Below are 20,387 nucleotides of genomic sequence, written 5' to 3' on the forward strand. Positions count from 1 at the left end.
TACCCCCTCACAGAAGAGCAAAAAGTGAGCATCCTGGTGGCCCAACTAACTGGGGCAGCCAAAAGGGAAGTAAAATCCTGGCCACCTGGGAGGAAGACTGTCGCAGGGATACTAACCCGGCTGAAGGACACTTTTGATACCCGCACCTCAGCCGAGATTAAACTTAGATTCTACGGGTGCAAGCAGCGAGCGCATGAGAGTATAAGGGACTATGCACTCAACCTACAAGAGGCCCTGAGGGCCATTAAGCAGACCGACCCTAATGGAGTGGGAAACGAGGACAGGCTGTTGACCGAACAATTTATAGAGGGTTTATATTGCAATGCCCACCGCACCCAGTTGCGGGCAATGGCCTTACAGGACCCTCATCTAGAATTTGCACAGTTCAAGGACAGAGCCATCCGGGTGCTCCGAGAACCGGCACCAGGTGGCGTTGTGACCCACAGACGCCCCACTACCACTTACTACCAGGAGGCGGCGCCCTTGTCAGCAGGGCCTGTGGGAGCTGATGCGCAGGCTTTGGACAATGACCCGGCTCCAGACCTACACCATCAGGTCCAAGAGCTAGCTAAAAGCGTTGCTGCGCTAACCCGAACTGTGCAGTCTTTACAGGTTTCCACTCCAGGGAAGATCCAGCTGGCATCCGGACCGGAGGACATCCCGTGGCGTCGACCAAGGAGGACCCCACCGGCCAGAGGAAGACCCAGTGACCGATACAGCGAGGACGGACGACCCATCTGCCGCCGCTGCAATCAACCCGGACATATGGAAAGGTACTGTTCTTTAAACGGGCACAACCTGGGGTAGAGGGCCAACCCCCAGGAAAAAGATCACCAGGCCCATCGAACTGGCGCGACAGATATGTGGGAGGACGTCTAGTCTTGCCTGTGGTACTGGATGGCATTCCCATGAGTGCCCTACTGGACACCGGGTCACAGGTCACCACCATCCCGTACGTGCTCTTCAAGCAGTACTGGAATGACTCGGATATTACCCGCTACCCTGACGACGACTTGAGTATCATCGCCAGCAATGGTCAGCCCGTGCCACAGATCGGATTTAAAGAGGTGACCATCAAAATTGGTAGAGTCGAACTGGCCGCACAGGGACTGATCATTGTAGATATTGACAAACATGAGAGTCACCCAAAAATAACTCTAGGAACTAATGTAATTGAAAATTGTCTTGCAGAGGTGATTTTCCTTTTACAGCAGGTTGCCAAGAATGCCAGCTCCGGCGAGCAGCGGGTGCTCCAGAAAGAGATCCGGGCACTGATGCAACGGCAACAAGTGGAACTCTCCGGCGGTGAGATTGGTAGCGTAAGAATGTGTGACCCTTTTCCTATTGCCATGCCCCCAAAAAGTGAAATGATGATTTGGTGCCGGGCAGCTATTGGTCTGAGAGGTAGAGATTACCAGGCAATGGTAGAACCAGTTTACTCAGACAGTAGGCCCACCATTTTGACAGCACGGGGGGTGGTCAATGTACGCCATGGGAGGGTGCCCGTTCGCATAATAAATATCGGGGAGAGGGAAGTGTACCTGCCCCGGTATGCCACGCTAGCCAAATTATATACCACTAATCAAAATTCTATACAATCTGTGGAACCCTTGCCTCCATCTCACCCGGAGGAAGGTAACGGCTCTAAGAAAGACATGGAGGACTGGTGTCAGCAACTACATCTGGGTACTGACTCCACTCCCTCACACCAGAAACAAGGAGTCTATCGGGTGGTTCAAGAGTATGAGAGAGTGTTTAGTAAACACCCGTTAGACTTCGGGCGAGTCAAGGGGGTAGAACACCGCATCCCCACGGGAGATCATCCTCCCATAAAAGAGAGGTATCGACCCGTACCCCCTGCACATTACCAACACGCCAAGGGGATGCTTAGAGACATGAAGGAGGCTGGGGTAATCCGGGATAGCTGTAGCCCCTGGGCAGCCCCACTAGTTTTAGTCAAAAAGAAAGACAACACCATGAGGATGTGTGTAGATTACCGGAAAATCAACCGTATCACACACAAGGATGCGTACCCCTTACCAAGGATAGAGGAGTCATTGGCTGCTTTAAGATCTGCTAACTTCTTCTCTACCTTGGATCTCACTAGCGGGTACTGGCAGGTTCCTGTAGCAGAGGCGGACCGGGAGAAGACCGCATTCACCACCCCGATGGGACTTAGCGAGTTCACCTGCATGCCGTTCGGACTCTGCAACGCCCCAGGAACCTTCCAACGATTAATGGAGTGCTGTCTGGGCCACAGAAACTTCGAGACGGTCCTGTTGTACCTGGACGATGTCATCGTATACTCCAAAACTTATGAGGACCACCTGAAACACCTGGCGGAGGTGTTCGAAGCTCTGGCGAGTTACGGCCTAAAGGTGAAACCCTCCAAGTGTCACCTCCTGAAACCAAAGGTGCAATACCTGGGACACGTGGTGAGCGCTGACGGAGTGGCTCCCGACCCCGATAAGATCACCGCAATCAAAGGATGGCCAAGCCCTTCCAGCGTAAAAGAAGTGCGGCAGTTCCTAGGGTTGGTAGGCTACTACCGAAGGTTTATTCCCGGTTTCACCAAAAAGGCGGCGCCTATGCAGGACCTCCTGATAGGCCAGTCCCGGAAGGCCAAGAACCAGAAGCCGCCCTTCAAATGGGAAGAGCTAGAGGAAGAGTCCTTCCGCCAGCTGAAGATGGCCCTCACGGGGGATGAAATCTTGGCGTATCCGGACTATAGCCAGCCCTTCATCCTCTACACCGACGCCAGTAACGTCGGGCTAGGAGCCGTACTGTCCCAGATTCAGCAGGGGAAAGAGCGAGTAATCGCCTATGCCAGCCGAAAACTGCGACCCACCGAAAGGAATCCCGAGAATTATAGCTCATTTAAGCTAGAGTTCCTGGCCGTGGTATGGGCAGTCACCGAGCGCTTTAAGCATTACCTCGCTTCTTCCCGGTTCACCGTATACACGGATAACAACCCGCTGACACACCTGGACACGGCAAGACTCGGTGCCCTGGAGCAGAGGTGGATGGCCCGTCTGTCCAACTACGAGTTCACAATTAAATACCGGGCAGGGCGCTCCAATACCAACGCGGACGCCCTGTCCAGGATGCCCAACCTGCCGGACGGAGGAGAAGATCCGGAGGGACTGGAAGAAGTTGAACTCCCTGCGTTCCACCGTCATGGGACTATCCAGTATTCCCACCAGGTAAGGAGTAAGCAGGCTGCTACGTTGAACCCCTTACCTCACTACAACTGGGCGGAAACGCAAGACAGCGACCCTGCCGTCCGACTGGTGAAGGAGATGCTGACTCGCCCGGAGGCTAGCCTGGAATCAGACGCTCCAGAGGAAGCCAAACAACTATGGGCAGAGAAGAGTCGACTGTTCCTTTACAAGGGGAAGTTGTGCCGCAGAATGGTTAACTCCAGGACGCATGAACTACTCTGGCAAGTAGTGGTGCCACGAAGAGACGCAGCCATGGTGATGGAGGCATACCACGACGGAGCTGGACACTTCGGGTGGAAAAAGCTGGAGTTCCTGCTGCGCGAGCGGTTCCACTGGGTAGGCATGAGGGGAACCATCGAGAAGTGGTGCAGAGACTGTGGCCCGTGCAATCTGAGAAGGAAGGACCGGGCCAGCCAGAAGACTCCCCTGCAGTCCATCGTCACCCGGCAACCGTTGGAACTGGTAGCCTTGGATCATGTAAAACTGACCCCCAGCAGAAGTGGCTACGTCTACGCGTTAACCATCGTGGATCATTACTCCCGGTTTCTGGTTGTCGTCCCCGTCAAGGACTTAACGGCTCGAACAGCAGCTAGAGCCTTCCAGCAGCACTTTTGCCGTCCACACGGGTACCCGGACCAAGTGCTGACGGACCAGGGACCTGCCTTTGAAGCGGAGGTCTTCCAGGAATTCTGCAATCTGTATGGCTGCCGGAAGATAAGGACGACACCCTACCATCCGCAAACTAATGGACTTTGTGAGAAAATGAACCAGGTGGTAATGGATCTTCTAAAAACGTTGCCCCTGGAAGAACGCAGTCTGTGGCCTGAGAAGTTGCCCGATCTGGTGGACCTATACAACCACATCCCGGTAGGTTCCACCAACTGTACCCCGGCTTACCTAATGAGGGCAAGACCTGGTAAGTTACCTGTTGACCTGGAAATGGGAGTCCTGACGCCCGAGGACACTTCACCAGAAACAGACTGGGACACAGAGAGGCAGCAGCAGTACCGGAAAGTACAGGAGAGCGTGGAGCGAAGTCTCTGTCAGGCTAGGGAAAGACAAGAGAAGACTTACAACCAGTATGCTCCCGCTGTTCCCCTGGTACCCGGAGAGCAGGTCTTGAAGAGGAAGAGACGGCTCCACAAGTTGGACGACCAGTGGGAGAAGGACCCGTACACCGTACTGCCCTCAAGCCACGAGAACCCGAAGGTCTGTACCATCAGTAAAGACGGAGGGGAAACCACAGCCATTGTATCCCGGGACCACCTGAAGAAGTGCCCCGAACAACTGAGGAACCCTGAGGAGGAACAGGAAGACCATCGACCCGTGGAAGAAAGGGAAGATATGGTTAGTACCGTGCTCGGGGACTTCCCTCGGTCTTGGACTCAAGTCAATGGTGCAGTTGTGGTACCCGTACTCACCTTCCTCCAACCATCATCCCAAGAACCTACGGAGCAACGGGTAGAGCTGGAAGAGCAGCCGGTCCAGGAGGCAGAAGACTCCACCCAAGCGGAACAGGAGAATCCACCCTCTGCTTATAGTGAGCCTGCCGTACCCCTAGTGAGACAAAGAGCCGGTAGACAGCTGCCCAGTTTACCCTTGACAGCTCCTACACCCTGTAGTTCAGGGCCAGACAGTCAGCTCCGTAGGTCCACTAGGGCCACTAGAGGCCAGTTACCCGCACGTTGGAGGATCTAAATGTTTAAGTTGTTTTACAATGTTTACCTGTTTATTGTTGCTTGTGTGTAATTTTGTGTTTCTAGTTGTTTTTAGGAGTCTTCGGTGGATTTGCCGGGAATCCTTTGTATATAGTTGGAGCGTAACCCAGGATGGACTAGAGACTGTTAAGGACTCGGGGTAGGACAGACCCCTACCTGGTTACGTCTCCCTGTGTTGGTGAAATGGACACCTTTGCTTTTCTTCAAAGACTGCACCCGGTTGCGGACATCCGTGACCATCTTATTGTGTTTCCTTATTGTATTTTATTGTTCTTTGATATACCTTGTTATATTTTTCTAAAAAGTGTTTAGTCCCGGAGTACTAAATTTCACTAGGGGGGAGTGTGACACCCCAGGGGTCTGGTTGTCACAGTGATAGAGATATTACGTCTGAGAGCAGGTGGGAGGTCCTTTGGTCAGGGATCCTGTGCATGCCACACCTCCTGCCCAGCCTTGGGAGGGGAAGAACTTCCCCTGTATAAACCCGGGGCTGAGGCAGGGTTAGTGAGTCCAGGAAGAGTAGAGACAAGAGCAGCATAGGAAGCAGCAGAGTCACAAGGAGTCAGGGGCTGGCAGCTAAAGAGCTCGCCCTGACTAAGAAGATTCTTTACCGGACCCGGAGTCCGAGGCTGTGGGGACTAACTTCTACCCAGCAGCAGAATCCGTCAGGCAGGGGATTTCAGGTCCCCTGGCCCAGAAGCCCGAAGGCCCGGTCACACGCGTGGGACCAGCACTGCCATCGTGGAGCGGAAGCCATTAGAAGGCCCCGAGTCACCGGCCATACGGGTGAGCACCACACGGTACACTCAGGGACGTGGGCTACTTACATCAGCTTCTAGCAAGGTAGCCAGAAGAGTACAGTCAGCTTGGGAGGCCTACAACTACGCCTGGCCAGGGGAGATCCCATCTGCTCAAGGACTGACCAGGCCCCGTTCGCTAGCAAGTACTCCGGGAGGGTCTATCGTTGTTACCAGTAAAGACCCTGAACGCTACCATACCGTCTCTGAGTGGTTCCTGCTACCCCCATCATCCACGTCGGCTGCCCTGAGGCCATACCCCTCCCGTTGGGGGTTATACTATCACGCTGCACCATCCTTCCACCGGCCTCAGCGGTCTGCCCTGCAGCAGCAGCCCCCTGGCTGCATTCAACGGGTGGCGTAGTCATCAACCATTTTCTACCGCTAACAGACTGCCATCCAGTTTGACTCCCTGGGCACGGACCGGGTCACCGCCACGAGACTACAACCCTAAACAGATCCGGCTCCGGGTAAGCTCCCGCGTGCGCAACGCAGCGCGACACAGGCCCAGGGGCGCGTCACTTACACTGGAGTATGTCAGGAGGAAGCTCATAGATGAATATAAGCGAAAGGCAGAAGGTATAAACAGTAGGATATGCAGCACAGAATCTGCTTTACAGACACAAAACCTAACTGATAACAGGAAGCACACAAAAGAAACACGTGAATGTTTTGTTTGCAAGAAATCAGGACATTTGAAAGCTGACTGCAGAGTCTGGAAAGCTAGAATGAATCAGCTGAAAAAGCAAAGCAGTCATCAAAGGGTTAAAAGTGCTGTATCTGGAGAAAATGATTCTGTGAATACTGAAACTGCATTTACTGTCAGTGCAAATACATCAAAGCATGCATGGTGTATAGACTCTGGAGCAACTAGTCACATGACTAATAACAGAGACTTCTTTTCTAAGCTTGACCAAAGTAAATCAGAGAAAGTGATTATGGCTAATGGTCAGTACATGACTTCAGAAGGCATAGGAGATGGTTATATTGATTGTCAAATCTCACCAACACAAAGCAGGAAGATCCCAGTAAAGGATGTGCTGTATGTGCCTAGTCTTGAAAGTAATCTACTATCTGTGAAGAAACTCACAAAACAAGGAAATGAAGTTACATTTAAGCATGATAACTGCATCATCTCAAAGGAAGGCCACTCACTAGCAGAGGGAAACATCACAGATGAACTTTATCAGCTGAAATGCAAAGAGTGTGTGTATACAGCGCAACAAGAAGAGCATAAAAACTGTATACATGTGTGGCATAGGCGTCTGGCACACAGAGACCCAGAAGCAATAAGAAAGTTAGTCCAAAAGCAACTAGCTGAGGATATTACAATTGATCTATGTAACCAGACAATGAAGTGTACTAGCTGCATCAAAGGGAAAATGTCTAGGAAAGCTTTTCCTAAGAGAATTAGTACAACAACAGCACAGCCACTAGATTTAATACACACAGATGTCTGTGGTCCAATGAGCACTCTGACTCCAGGGAAGAAGAGATATTTTCTCACATTTATTGATGATCATTCAAGATATACAGTTGTCCACCTGCTTCACAGCAAGAAGGAAGTTCCAGAGAAACTTGAAATATACCTAGCTGAAGTATATAATAAATTTGGAAGAATGCCAAAGATTCTACGTGCAGATAATGGGACTGAATATACAAGTAATGAGACACAGAGCATTTTCAAGAAAAATGGAATCCTATTTCAGACCACTGTACTGTACAACCCAGAGCAAAATGGTGTCGCGGAAAGAAGGAACCGAACACTATGTGAAAGTGGAAGAAGCATGTTATTTGATGCAAATCTGCCCACAGCATATTGGGGTGAAGCAATCATGACAGCTTGCTATCTTCAGAACAGACTACCAGGTAAAGCTACAGAGAAAACTCCATTTGAGCAATGGAATAGCAGAAAGCCAAAACTACATCACATAAGAATATTCGGAAGTAAAGCATTTGTACATGTTCCCAAAGAAAAGCGAACTAAGTGGGAATCTCACGCTAAGGAAGGTATCCTGGTAGGCTACAGCGAAACCCAGAAAGGTTATAGGATTCTACACCCAGAAACAAACAAGGTCACAATAAGTAGAGATGTAGTGATTGATGAAAACTTTGTATCACCTAAGTTTTGTGACAACACGCCAGTAGTCCAGCTGAAGTCACAATTACAAGACAGCAACAAAGAGGATGTAGAGGTCTGGCTGGATTCTTCAACTAATGAAGGAACAACAGAAAAATCAGGTGAATCTGAAATCAGGAGATCGTCAAGATCAAACAAAGGTATACCAGCTAAACGTCTATCCTACATTGTCAAGACACTACCTGAATCAGAGCCGCAGTCATGGGATGAAATGCAAGCACTACCTGTCCATGAAAGAACAAAGTGGATCGATGCCGCTAATGAGGAAATCAAATCGCTTCATCAACTCCAAACTTGGAAACTCACCAAGCTACCACAGGGCAAAAAGGCAATCAAGTGCAAGTGGGTCTTCAAAACCAAATATGACTCTGAAGGTAAAGTCCACAGATTCAAAGCAAGGTTGGTCGCAAAAGGATATTCTCAAAAGTATGGCGAAGATTACGATGCTACATTTGCTCCAGTCGCTAAACAGACCACGTTCAGAGCTTTGTTAGCTGTAGCTGCTGTACAAAAGATGTATGTCAGACATTTGGATATAAAAACTGCCTTTTTAAATGGTGACATTGAGGAGGACTTATACATGACTCAACCTGAAGGTTATGTAAAAGGAGGTGAAGAGAATCTTGTTTGCAAACTACAAAAATCTCTCTATGGTCTTAAGCAATCAGCAAGAGCATGGAACACCAAGATGAATTAACACTAGGACTACTGGACTCGTGACCCCGCCTAGAACTACTGAAAGGAGTCATTTTGACTCCTTGCTTGTTTTCGTTTATTTTTAGAGTTTCATTTGTGGTTATTTATTAATAATTATATTTTTTGTAATGTATTATTATTGTGAGATCCAACAGTAATGCTTTTGATTGTTTTTTTTCTGCTTTTCTTATTTTTCTACAGAAAATAACAATAATTATAATAGACGTTTTTCAAACATTTTTTTTTATTCAAGTGCACACATATAAACAACAACTGAAGAACAAAAAGCAGAGAAAATGTAGGTGGAGGAGCATAAAAATGAAAATATGGCGCAGAATTCACCTTCTAAACATTTGGTGTTTCGCATTTTAGGCATTGCCTTTGATTTATGGCAGTACATTGCCCACACAAAGACTTACCACAAGTCTTACAATTTCCGACAGATCTATTTTTCTTGCACTTTTCTTTGATCTGGCAAAATTTTGTTTGAACCATCACTTCTGAGCATGTAGAAACTTGGGACGTGGAACCCTTTTCCCTATCTGTGACATAAGGACCACTCAACTCTCTCACAAGCGTTTGCAAAAATGCCTTGCGTGACATTTTTTGGTGGGTAATCTCCTTGAATATTATCCATGCATTTATACCCGCAAAGTCTAAGGCATTTTCAAATGCATGAACAGGCCATCTCCTTGTGCATGTTCGTGTGGTATATTTTCGTGCCATCTGATCCACTACATCTACTCCATATTTTGTTTCATTGTAAAACTTTACCGTTTCTGGAGTTTTTTTAGCGGAATCAGACGCAACAACAACATCTGGATGGACGGAACTCAAAATGACAACATTTTTGTTGGGCTTTCCTTGATATACTGTAAGTGTAAAATTGTCTTCATTTCTAAACACTTTAGTGTTGTACAATTCCTCTTTCATGGATTTTATTTCTTTAGGCACTTCTCGCCTTATCTTGTTCAGTGTTCTCACGATGGTTGTTCCTTTGCTTTTTAGCTGTTTAGCTAATTTTACTGAAGTAAAATAATTATCGGTTGTAACATTGCGACCTTTTTTCAAAAACGGGTCCAATAACTTCATTACCACATGGTCAGCTAAACGGTCCTCAGCACGGCGTGTGTCATCTTTGCCTAGATAAGGGAAGCCATTTGCCAGATATTTGCTCCTCTTATCAACAGCTAGCCAATATTTGTGGCCATATTTATCTGGTTTGGAAGGCATGTACTGCGTGAATGGACACCTAGTTTTGCTTGGGAAAAGTTGCTCATCCACCGTTATGTATGGGCCAGGTTTGTAACACGCAATACAATTTTCAATAAACCTGTCCCACACAGTAGAAAATAGAGCAAACTTGTCCATTTGCAGTCTCTCCGATCGAGTAGATTTCTCATCAAATCTGAGAAACCTCATAATTTCAACAAAGCGGTCCCTAGACATTGTCGCTTTGCAAAACGGTATTCCCCAGTCATTACACCAAATACTGCTAATCGAGTGACGGTTCGTGCCAGATATTCCACGAGCATAGAATATCGCAATGAATGCATCTAGCTCCTCATCAGATAGAGTAAACTGTAAATTATTGTTCCTGCATGCTTCTGCAAGCGTACAGTTCTTTATATGTGTCAATATATATGAATCAAAAAATAAACGCCATGCGCTCAAAGGACTATCGATAATGATATTTCTTCTGGCGTATCCTGTAGGGCCAGGTGCTTCTCGAAGAATATTTTGGCTGTCACGCCTACCAGGCAAGTGTTCTCCAATTTCAACAGGTTTCCATTGAATACCATCCGCTGAAACTAGTATTCCTTCAGATTCGCCTTCTCTGGTGTTTGTTGTTGCATTACCTTCGCCGCCATCGTTATCTGTTGTTCTTTCATTTCTGGGACGTTTTGCTGATTTTTTCTGTCCACGACCAGGAGGATGGTCACGAGGCAACATAACTGCATGAGCCCGATCCCCAGTTGATGTGCTTGGAATATCTGGAAAAAAGTTGATGAATATTTAGAATTTTTGTTTTGTAAGGGTCCGTGCACACTGGCTGGATTAGCGGCGGAATATCCGACCGGATATTCTCACCACAATCCGGCCCGTACCTGCCCGCTCAGGTACAGAGCGGAGTTTCATACCTGAAGCTCCGCTCCGAACCCCGGGCTGGAGCCGCTGTCTGGGACGGAGCCGTGCTCGCGCGTAAGCAAGCGCTGCTTTGTCCCTGACAGCGGCTCCAGCCCGGGGTTCGGAGCGGAGCTTCAGGCATGAGCGGGCAGGTACGGCCTGTATTGCGGCAAGAATATCCAGATGGCTATTCAGCCAGAATTCTGCTAGTGTGCACAGGCCCTAACTCAGTGTGTGGAAGAACAAATAAATACACATAACTACTTACCTTCTGGATTTGTTCCTTCTGAGTCTTCAGATTCACTTGATATGTTCTGAGGAATGAAATCTTCATCACTGTCAGAATCAAATACATGTTCCTGCAATTCGGATTCCGATTCATCCTCCGGTATGGATTGCAAAGTAGCCAGAATATCCTGAGGCTTTATCAAACGTCTTCTCTCCATATTCCTCACAAATTCCATAATTCTATATAGTTCCCTGCTGAAAAATAGAAATGAAATGAAAACTAAAAGAAATAATAACTGTTCTGCCACCTTCAAAAGTAGGTGGGCTGAATCAGTTGACAGACAGCTAAACTATTTCATAACAATTCATACCTGTATGAGTCTTCAGAGCTCGTATGTCTGTGTCTGTTCTCTTTGTCTCTTCAGCTGAACTGAAAGTTAAGATACTATCCAGAATACTGTCTCCTGCTAGGACCTTAGAAAAACACCACCCTTCATTAGCATAAGATAAGAGCCGAGAGTAAACAAGCTATTTTGTTCAGCATTACACAGTAATACAAGCAGGTAAAACACATGGAAAATGTGAAAAGTTGACATGTAAATTGAACTACATCTATATGAACATCAGGGTAAATAAGACAGAGTGAAAAAATTATGCACAAAACTTTATAGCAACATTTAGTGACAAAAGGACCTCAAAATATAGTAGGGAGTCAAAATGACTCCCTTCAGAAGTTCTTGGTAAATTTTGAAAAAAACGCGCAAATTTTTCACCAAAATTATTTATTCTCACAAAATCTTTTTTCACATCATATTTGAGGAAAAGTCACCGAGTTTCAAGCCGGAATTCTGAAAAATGTAGTCACAGAAGAGAAATAAAAAACGAAAGGAGTCAAAATGACTCCATCAGTAGTTCTAGTGTTAAAGAGGTGGAGTTATGCAGATCTAAAACGCGTGGATTGCAGCAGCAGCAAGCCGAAAAGTGCAGGCATGTAAGGGATCTAGAGGTTGACAACATGTCTTCTTAACGGGAGTCCAGGAGCTCATCTCCACAAATGGACTTTTCAGGATCCTTGGGTGGCTCCGTAGTTTGAAACCAATTCTGGTTATCGCTTCTCGGCCTTTTGGCTAAGATCAAGTGTAGTATCTGTTCTTATCAGTTTAATATCTGATACGTCCCCTATCTGGGGATCATATATTAAATGGATTTTTAGAACAGGGAGATGGAAAAAGAGCTTGCTCTGTCCACTCCACGCATTGACCTGGTATTGCAGTATCTCCAGGACCGGTGCACCCCTTCTTTAATGCAGTTTCTAAAATCAGAAAGAATTGAATTCAATGTTTTTTGTTCATTTTGCTTGTTTGTCGGATTTGGGGATGGACTCTTTGGCTTTGCTTTTCTTCTCCTCATTGGATTTTTCATGTTCAAAGTTGCAGAAGCCAGATTACAAGCTCATTTTGGTTCAACTTCAGCAACTGTGCATTGCATTGCCATGTAATGTGATGCAATGCTATCTTTCTAGCTCTCCCTTTTTACTTCCTTTTGGATAAACAGACATATTAGGCAAGCATTTTGGAGCTTTCACCTAAATAACTACAGGTGGTGAGATAAGCTGCACAATATAATTGACCTTTCAGTATATTGTTGCACACACACCATCTATTTAGCAAATGCCCTTGTTATCAACAGCAGCCTTTTAAACTCACCTGAGCTAACAGGTATGTGCGCTGGTTACTCTGCTGCGCTTAAAATTTCTTTTTTGGTTTGCTACAATGCCTTTTCTGAAACGTTGTCTCCTTCTGCTGGAACACTGACTTCTTTCATTTAATGCCTGCAGACTATAAAAGAGAACCCAACCCAAAAAGTTTGGTTGATTAGTCTGTGGCATTCTGTTAAACTGTTGCTTATGGCGGTCTCTGTGAGCTTCTCAGCGACATTCAGCCAGCCAGGTATCCTGCCTGCAGTAGATGGAATGTGGCAATGGAACGCTGGCTGCGCGTGTCATAATAGGCTCTGAGCCTTTATATACCTGTGCACAGCAGCAGCCACCTTCAGTCTGCTGCTGGACAGCCAGCAGCAGCAGCAGCAGGAGAGGTATGTAATCAGGAGCCCTCCTGCTAAGGGTAGACAGCTGCTCGTTCCACCCCACCCCCCGCCTTAATTGGTTCTCCTCCCTTCCAACGGTGTTGAGGCGGGTGGGAACAGCAGGGGGTGAAGGTGCTGTGTTTAAAGAGGTGGAGTTATGCAGATCTAAAATGCGTGGATTGCAGCAGCAGCAAGCCGAAAAGTGCAGGCATGTAAGGGATCTAGAGGTTGACAACATGTCTTCTTAACGGGAGTCCAGGAGCTCATCTCCACAAATGGACTTTTCAGGATCCTTGGGTGGCTCCGTAGTTTGAAACCAATTCTGGTTATCGCTTCTCGGCCTTTTGGCTAAGATCAAGTGTAGTATCTGTTCTTATCAGTTTAATATCTGATACGTCCCCTATCTGGGGACCATATATTAAATGGATTTTTAGAACAGGGAGATGGAAAAAGAGCTTGCTCTGTCCACTCCACGCATTGACCTGGTATTGCAGTATCTCCAGGACCGGTGCACCCCTTCTTTAATGCAGTTTCTAAAATCAGAAAGAATTGAATTCAATGTTTTTTGTTCATTTTGCTTGTTTGTCAGATTTGGGGATGGACTCTTTGGCTTTGCTTTTCTTCTCCTCATTGGATTTTTCATGTTCAAAGTTGCAGAAGCCAGATTACAAGCTCATTTTGGTTCAACTTCAGCAACTGTGCATTGCATTGCCATGTAATGTGATGCAATGCTATCTTTCTAGCTCTCCCTTTTTACTTCCTTTTGGATAAACAGACATATTAGGCAAGCATTTTGGAGCTTTCACCTAAATAACTACAGGTGGTGAGATAAGCTGCACAATATAATTGACCTTTCAGTATATTGTTGCACACACACCATCTATTTAGCAAATGCCCTTGTTATCAACAGCAGCCTTTTAAACTCACCTGAGCTAACAGGTATGTGCGCTGGTTACTCTGCTGCGCTTAAAATTTCTTTTTTGGTTTGCTACAATGCCTTTTCTGAAACGTTGTCTCCTTCTGCTGGAACACTGACTTCTTTCATTTAATGCCTGCAGACTATAAAAGAGAACCCAACCCAAAAAGTTTGGTTGATTAGTCTGTGGCATTCTGTTAAACTGTTGCTTATGGCGGTCTCTGTGAGCTTCTCAGCGACATTCAGCCAGCCAGGTATAATGCCTGCAGTAGATGGAATGTGGCAATGGAACGCTGGCTGCGCGTGTCATAATAGGCTCTGAGCCTTTATATACCTGTGCACAGCAGCAGCCACCTTCAGTCTGCTGCTGGACAGCCAGCAGCAGCAGCAGCAGGAGAGGTATGTAATCAGGAGCCCTCCTGCTAAGGGTAGACAGCTGCTCGTTCCACCCCACCCCACGCCTTAATTGGTTCTCCTCCCTTCCAACGGTGTTGAGGCGGGTGGGAACAGCAGGGGGTGAAGGTGCTGTGTTTAAAGAGGTGGAGTTATGCAGATCTAAAACGCATGGATTGCAGCAGCAGCAAGCCGAAAAGTGCAGGCATGTAAGGGATCTAGAGGTTGACAACATGTCTTCTTAACGGGAGTCCAGGAGCTCATCTCCACAAATGGACTTTTCAGGATCCTTGGGTGGCTCCGTAGTTTGAAACCAATTCTGGTTATCGCTTCTCGGCCTTTTGGCTAAGATCAAGTGTAGTATCTGTTCTTATCAGTTTAATATCTGATACGTCCCCTATCTGGGGACCATATATTAAATGGATTTTTAGAACAGGGAGATGGAAAAAGAGCTTGCTCTGTCCACTCCACGCATTGACCTGGTATTGCAGTATCTCCAGGACCGGTGCACCCCTTCTTTAATGCAGTTTCTAAAATCAGAAAGAATTGAATTCAATGTTTTTTGTTCATTTTGCTTGTTTGTCGGATTTGGGGATGGACTCTTTGGCTTTGCTTTTCTTCTCCTCATTGGATTTTTCATGTTCAAAGTTGCAGAAGCCAGATTACAAGCTCATTTTGGTTCAACTTCAGCAACTGTGCATTGCATTGCCATGTAATGTGATGCAATGCTATCTTTCTAGCTCTCCCTTTTTACTTCCTTTTGGATAAACAGACATATTAGGCAAGCATTTTGGAGCTTTCACCTAAATAACTACAGGTGGTGAGATAAGCTGCACAATATAATTGACCTTTCAGTATATTGTTGCACACACACCATCTATTTAGCAAATGCCCTTGTTATCAACAGCAGCCTTTTAAACTCACCTGAGCTAACAGGTATGTGCGCTGGTTACTCTGCTGCGCTTAAAATTTCTTTTTTGGTTTGCTACAATGCCTTTTCTGAAACGTTGTCTCCTTCTGCTGGAACACTGACTTCTTTCATTTAATGCCTGCAGACTATAAAAGAGAACCCAACCCAAAAAGTTTGGTTGATTAGTCTGTGGCATTCTGTTAAACTGTTGCTTATGGCGGTCTCTGTGAGCTTCTCAGCGACATTCAGCCAGCCAGGTATCCTGCCTGCAGTAGATGGAATGTGGCAATGGAACGCTGGCTGCGCGTGTCATAATAGGCTCTGAGCCTTTATATACCTGTGCACAGCAGCAGCCACCTTCAGTCTGCTGCTGGACAGCCAGCAGCAGCAGCAGCAGGAGAGGTATGTAATCAGGAGCCCTCCTGCTAAGGGTAGACAGCTGCTCGTTCCACCCCACCCCCCGCCTTAATTGGTTCTCCTCCCTTCCAACGGTGTTGAGGCGGGTGGGAACAGCAGGGGGTGAAGGTGCTGTGTTTAAAGAGGTGGAGTTATGCAGATCTAAAACGCGTGGATTGCAGCAGCAGCAAGCCGAAAAGTGCAGGCATGTAAGGGATCTAGAGGTTGACAACATGTCTTCTTAACGGGAGTCCAGGAGCTCATCTCCACAAATGGACTTTTCAGGATCCTTGGGTGGCTCCGTAGTTTGAAACCAATTCTGGTTATCGCTTCTCGGCCTTTTGGCTAAGATCAAGTGTAGTATCTGTTCTTATCAGTTTAATATCTGATACGTCCCCTATCTGGGGACCATATATTAAATGGATTTTTAGAACAGGGAGATGGAAAAAGAGCTTGCTCTGTCCACTCCACGCATTGACCTGGTATTGCAGTATCTCCAGGACCGGTGCACCCCTTCTTTAATGCAGTTTCTAAAATCAGAAAGAATTGAATTCAATGTTTTTTGTTCATTTTGCTTGTTTGTCGGATTTGGGGATGGACTCTTTGGCTTTGCTTTTCTTCTCCTCATTGGATTTTTCATGTTCAAAGTTGCAGAAGCCAGATTACAAGCTCATTTTGGTTCAACTTCAGCAACTGTGCATTGCATTGCCATGTAATGTGATGCAATGCTATCTTTCTAGCTCTCCCTTTTTACTTCCTTTTGGATAAACAGACATATTAGGCAAGCATTTTGGAGCTTTCACCTAAATAACTACAGGTGGTGAGATAAGCTGCACAATATAATTGACCTTTCAGTATATTGTTGCACACACACCATCTATTTAGCAAATGCCCTTGTTATCAACAGCAGCCTTTTAAACTCACCTGAGCTAACAGGTATGTGCGCTGGTTACTCTGCTGCGCTTAAAATTTCTTTTTTGGTTTGCTACAATGCCTTTTCTGAAACGTTGTCTCCTTCTGCTGGAACACTGACTTCTTTCATTTAATGCCTGCAGACTATAAAAGAGAACCCAACCCAAAAAGTTTGGTTGATTAGTCTGTGGCATTCTGTTAAACTGTTGCTTATGGCGGTCTCTGTGAGCTTCTCAGCGACATTCAGCCAGCCAGGTATCCTGCCTGCAGTAGATGGAATGTGGCAATGGAACGCTGGCTGCGCGTGTCATAATAGGCTCTGAGCCTTTATATACCTGTGCACAGCAGCAGCCACCTTCAGTCTGCTGCTGGACAGCCAGCAGCAGCAGCAGCAGGAGAGGTATGTAATCAGGAGCCCTCCTGCTAAGGGTAGACAGCTGCTCGTTCCACCCCACCCCCCGCCTTAATTGGTTCTCCTCCCTTCCAACGGTGTTGAGGCGGGTGGGAACAGCAGGGGGTGAAGGTGCTGTGTTTAAAGAGGTGGAGTTATGCAGATCTAAAACGCGTGGATTGCAGCAGCAGCAAGCCGAAAAGTGCAGGCATGTAAGGGATCTAGAGGTTGACAACATGTCTTCTTAACGGGAGTCCAGGAGCTCATCTCCACAAATGGACTTTTCAGGATCCTTGGGTGGCTCCGTAGTTTGAAACCAATTCTGGTTATCGCTTCTCGGCCTTTTGGCTAAGATCAAGTGTAGTATCTGTTCTTATCAGTTTAATATCTGATACGTCCCCTATCTGGGGACCATATATTAAATGGATTTTTAGAACAGGGAGATGGAAAAAGAGCTTGCTCTGTCCACTCCACGCATTGACCTGGTATTGCAGTATCTCCAGGACCGGTGCACCCCTTCTTTAATGCAGTTTCTAAAATCAGAAAGAATTGAATTCAATGTTTTTTGTTCATTTTGCTTGTTTGTCGGATTTGGGGATGGACTCTTTGGCTTTGCTTTTCTTCTCCTCATTGGATTTTTCATGTTCAAAGTTGCAGAAGCCAGATTACAAGCTCATTTTGGTTCAACTTCAGCAACTGTGCATTGCATTGCCATGTAATGTGATGCAATGCTATCTTTCTAGCTCTCCCTTTTTACTTCCTTTTGGATAAACAGACATATTAGGCAAGCATTTTGGAGCTTTCACCTAAATAACTACAGGTGGTGAGATAAGCTGCACAATATAATTGACCTTTCAGTATATTGTTGCACACACACCATCTATTTAGCAAATGCCCTTGTTATCAACAGCAGCCTTTTAAACTCACCTGAGCTAACAGGTATGTGCGCTGGTTACTCTGCTGCGCTTAAAATTTCTTTTTTGGTTTGCTACAATGCCTTTTCTGAAACGTTGTCTCCTTCTGCTGGAACACTGACTTCTTTCATTTAATGCCTGCAGACTATAAAAGAGAACCCAACCCAAAAAGTTTGGTTGATTAGTCTGTGGCATTCTGTTAAACTGTTGCTTATGGCGGTCTCTGTGAGCTTCTCAGCGACATTCAGCCAGCCAGGTATCCTGCCTGCAGTAGATGGAATGTGGCAATGGAACGCTGGCTGCGCGTGTCATAATAGGCTCTGAGCCTTTATATACCTGTGCACAGCAGCAGCCACCTTCAGTCTGCTGCTGGACAGCCAGCAGCAGCAGCAGCAGGAGAGGTATGTAATCAGGAGCCCTCCTGCTAAGGGTAGACAGCTGCTCGTTCCACCCCACCCCCCGCCTTAATTGGTTCTCCTCCCTTCCAACGGTGTTGAGGCGGGTGGGAACAGCAGGGGGTGAAGGTGCTGTGTTTAAAGAGGTGGAGTTATGCAGATCTAAAATGCGTGGATTGCAGCAGCAGCAAGCCGAAAAGTGCAGGCATGTAAGGGATCTAGAGGTTGACAACATGTCTTCTTAACGGGAGTCCAGGAGCTCATCTCCACAAATGGACTTTTCAGGATCCTTGGGTGGCTCCGTAGTTTGAAACCAATTCTGGTTATCGCTTCTCGGCCTTTTGGCTAAGATCAAGTGTAGTATCTGTTCTTATCAGTTTAATATCTGATACGTCCCCTATCTGGGGACCATATATTAAATGGATTTTTAGAACAGGGAGATGGAAAAAGAGCTTGCTCTGTCCACTCCACGCATTGACCTGGTATTGCAGTATCTCCAGGACCGGTGCACCCCTTCTTTAATGCAGTTTCTAAAATCAGAAAGAATTGAATTCAATGTTTTTTGTTCATTTTGCTTGTTTGTCAGATTTGGGGATGGACTCTTTGGCTTTGCTTTTCTTCTCCTCATTGGATTTTTCATGTTCAAAGTTGCAGAAGCCAGATTACAAGCTCATTTTGGTTCAACTTCAGCAACTGTGCATTGCATTGCCATGTAATGTGATGCAATGCTATCTTTCTAGCTCTCCCTTTTTACTTCCTTTTGGATAAACAGACATATTAGGCAAGCATTTTGGAGCTTTCACCTAAATAACTACAGGTGGTGAGATAAGCTGCACAATATAATTGACCTTTCAGTATATTGTTGCACACACACCATCTATTTAGCAAATGCCCTTGTTATCAACAGCAGCCTTTTAAACTCACCTGAGCTAACAGGTATGTGCGCTGGTTACTCTGCTGCGCTTAAAATTTCTTTTTTGGTTTGCTACAATGCCTTTTCTGAAACGTTGTCTCCTTCTGCTGGAACACTGACTTCTTTCATTTAATGCCTGCAGACTATAAAAGAGAACCCAACCCAAAAAGTTTGGTTGATTAGTCTGTGGCATTCTGTTAAACTGTTGCTTATGGCGGTCTCTGTGAGCTTCTCAGCGACATTCAGCCAGCCAGGTATCCTGCCTGCAGTAGATGGAATGTGGCAATGGAACGCTGGCTGCGCGTGTCATAATAGGCTCTGAGCCTTTATATACCTGTGCACAGCAGCAGCCACCTTCAGTCTGCTGCTGGACAGCCAGCAGCAGCAGCAGCAGGAGAGGTATGTAATCAGGAGCCCTCCTGCTAAGGGTAGACAGCTGCTCGTTCCACCCCACCCCCCGCCTTAATTGGTTCTCCTCCCTTCCAACGGTGTTGAGGCGGGTGGGAACAGCAGGGGGTGAAGGTGCTGTGTTTAAAGAGGTGGAGTTATGCAGATCTAAAACGCGTGGATTGCAGCAGCAGCAAGCCGAAAAGTGCAGGCATGTAAGGGATCTAGAGGTTGACAACATGTCTTCTTAACGGGAGTCCAGGAGCTCATCTCCACAAATGGACTTTTCAGGATCCTTGGGTGGCTCCGTAGTTTGAAACCAATTCTGGTTATCGCTTCTCGGCCTTTTGGCTAAGATCAAGTGTAGTATCTGTTCTTATCAGTTTAATATCTGATACGTCCCCTATCTGGGGACCATATATTAAATGGATTTTTAGAACAGGGAGATGGAAAAAGAGCTTGCTCTGTCCACTCCACGCATTGACCTGGTATTGCAGTATCTCCAGGACCGGTGCACCCCTTCTTTAATGCAGTTTCTAAAATCAGAAAGAATTGAATTCAATGTTTTTTGTTCATTTTGCTTGTTTGTCGGATTTGGGGATGGACTCTTTGGCTTTGCTTTTCTTCTCCTCATTGGATTTTTCATGTTCAAAGTTGCAGAAGCCAGATTACAAGCTCATTTTGGTTCAACTTCAGCAACTGTGCATTGCATTGCCATGTAATGTGATGCAATGCTATCTTTCTAGCTCTCCCTTTTTACTTCCTTTTGGATAAACAGACATATTAGGCAAGCATTTTGGAGCTTTCACCTAAATAACTACAGGTGGTGAGATAAGCTGCACAATATA

The 20,387-nt window shown here is 46.3% G+C and overlaps 7 non-coding genes across 7 annotated transcripts; all 7 read left to right on the forward strand.

The window, feature by feature from the left end:
- The first annotated feature begins 12,034 nt into the window (after nucleotides 1–12,034).
- On the forward strand, nucleotides 12,035–12,225 carry LOC141197498 (U2 spliceosomal RNA). The gene has a single exon (XR_012269749.1). It is a non-coding gene; the product is annotated as a U2 spliceosomal RNA (small nuclear RNA).
- Nucleotides 12,226–13,340: 1,115 nt separating this feature from the next.
- On the forward strand, nucleotides 13,341–13,531 carry LOC141197605 (U2 spliceosomal RNA). Its single transcript, XR_012269828.1, has one exon. It is a non-coding gene; the product is annotated as a U2 spliceosomal RNA (small nuclear RNA).
- Nucleotides 13,532–14,646: 1,115 nt separating this feature from the next.
- On the forward strand, nucleotides 14,647–14,837 carry LOC141197616 (U2 spliceosomal RNA). Its single transcript, XR_012269839.1, has one exon. It is a non-coding gene; the product is annotated as a U2 spliceosomal RNA (small nuclear RNA).
- Nucleotides 14,838–15,952: 1,115 nt separating this feature from the next.
- On the forward strand, nucleotides 15,953–16,143 carry LOC141197298 (U2 spliceosomal RNA). Its single transcript, XR_012269553.1, has one exon. It is a non-coding gene; the product is annotated as a U2 spliceosomal RNA (small nuclear RNA).
- Nucleotides 16,144–17,258: 1,115 nt separating this feature from the next.
- On the forward strand, nucleotides 17,259–17,449 carry LOC141197309 (U2 spliceosomal RNA). The gene has a single exon (XR_012269564.1). It is a non-coding gene; the product is annotated as a U2 spliceosomal RNA (small nuclear RNA).
- Nucleotides 17,450–18,564: 1,115 nt separating this feature from the next.
- LOC141197320 (U2 spliceosomal RNA) lies at nucleotides 18,565–18,755 on the forward strand. The gene has a single exon (XR_012269575.1). It is a non-coding gene; the product is annotated as a U2 spliceosomal RNA (small nuclear RNA).
- Nucleotides 18,756–19,870: 1,115 nt separating this feature from the next.
- Nucleotides 19,871–20,061, forward strand: LOC141197331 (U2 spliceosomal RNA). The gene has a single exon (XR_012269586.1). It is a non-coding gene; the product is annotated as a U2 spliceosomal RNA (small nuclear RNA).
- The last annotated feature ends 326 nt before the right edge of the window (nucleotides 20,062–20,387 follow it).

This window comes from Phyllobates terribilis, unplaced genomic scaffold (genome assembly GCF_046119375.1).
Source record: "Phyllobates terribilis strain yellow unplaced genomic scaffold, ASM4611937v1 Scaffold_84__1_contigs__length_6523798, whole genome shotgun sequence".
NCBI classification, from domain to species: domain Eukaryota; kingdom Metazoa; phylum Chordata; class Amphibia; order Anura; family Dendrobatidae; genus Phyllobates; species Phyllobates terribilis.